Raw genomic sequence first — 1,852 nt, 5'->3', positions numbered from 1 at the left:
CCAGTGGTGGAAGTAAGAGAAGTGATTTCTGGAGGTTGCCTTCTGCGTACAGCCACATCACCCTGAATTTTTAAAAATTTTTTAAAATTCATTTTACATACCGACCACAGTTCCCCCTCCCTCCCCTCCTCCAATTTCCCTCCTCCCATTCCTCTCCCATTCACCCCTATTTAATTCTCAGAAAGGGTAAGGCCTCTCATGGAAGTCAACAAAGCCCAGCACATCGAGTTGAAGCAGAACCAAGCCCATTCCCCTTGCATCAAGGCTGAGCAAGGCATCCTACCATAAGGAATGGGCTCCAAAAAGCCAGCTCATGCACCAAGGACAGATCCTGGTCCTACTGCCAGGGCCCCACAAACAGACCACACACAACTGTCACCCACATGCAGAGGGCCTAGTTTGGTCAGTTCCATGCAGGCTCCCCAGCTGTCCTTGAGCTACCACTAGCTCGGGTCAGCTGTCTCTGTGGGTTTTCCCATTATGATCTTGAAGCCCCTGCTCATCTAATCCTCCTCCTTCTCCTCGACTGGACACCCCGGAGCTCAGCCCAGTGCTTGGCTGTGGATCTCTGCATCTGCCCCCATCAGCTTCTATGATAACATTTAGGTTAGTCACCTATCTGATTACAGGAGAAGGCCAGTTCAGGCACTCTCTCCACTATTCCTAGGAGTCTTAGCTGGGGTCATCCTTGTGGTTTCCTGGGAATTTCCCCAGCATCGGGCTTCTCTCTAACCCCATAATGGCTCCCTCTATCAAGATATCTCTTTCATTGCTCTCCCTCTCCATCCCTCCCCCAACTCGACAATCCATTTCCTCATGTTCTCATCTCCCATCCTCTCCCTTCTGCCCCCCAATCCCTAATTTACAATCCACAGCCCAAGAGGAGCTAGGGAACAAGGAGAACCCAAAGAGGGACACATGGATGCCCTGGGAAGAGGAAATAGACAGGAATCACTGACTTTAAACAACAGATAGTTCAAAGGCTAGGTGCTATAATTCTGGAATTCAAGCCAGATGCCATGACTCTGTGGAATCTCTACAGACCCTTCTACTGGTCCCAGCTAGTCAACGGTCCACACAGTGACTACAGTCCCCACTTCCCTCAGACCCGCTCTCTCCTAAAATCACTGCAAATATTGTCCAAGTGGAACCAAAATCCAACCTTGTGGCCCAAGCCACCCAGATATCTGCTCTGCATATTTCCCTTTAAAATGCCACTGAGTGCAAAAAAGTCCCTTTGCAGAAGCGCTACAAGAAAGCATGTCTAAAATCACAGAACTATGCACACACAGACAGACACGTGTGCTCGCACACACATGGAGTTGAGAATCAAAGAATCTCGTCAGATACACGTTTGAGGGACCACAGGGGAAGGCCAGCAAGAGAGGATATGGAGATCAGGTCGGATCAAGATGTTGGGATACGGGGCTTGTGCGATGGCTCACTGGGTAAAGTCACTTGATTGCCAAACCTGATCACCTGAGTTCAATCCCAGGGGTGAAGAAGAGAACCAATTCATGAAGGTTATTCCCTTACCTCTACCCATGCACACACTAACTAGATAAATGTGAAAATAATTTTAAAAGACATTGAAATGTTATAGTAAGGGCATGGGTGTGGTTCTTAGCACAGGTGAAAAGGGGTGTGTGGAGAGACTGGCAAATCCAAGCTACTAGAAAGAGAGAGAGAGAGAGAGAGAGAGAGAGAGAGAGAGAGAGAGAGAGAGAGAGAGAGAGAGAGAGAGAGATGCCGTGGTCATTTGCATGAGGCCAGCTAATGCAGAACAGAAATTTTCTATTATGGAGTGGTCCTCTGAAGGAAGGGCTTACATGGTCCAGAAGGACCCATCTGC

The sequence above is a fragment of the Arvicola amphibius genome, chromosome 5, assembly GCF_903992535.2.
Source record: "Arvicola amphibius chromosome 5, mArvAmp1.2, whole genome shotgun sequence".
Taxonomy (NCBI): Eukaryota; Metazoa; Chordata; class Mammalia; order Rodentia; family Cricetidae; genus Arvicola; species Arvicola amphibius.
Note: the sequence above shows the minus strand (reverse complement) of the source record.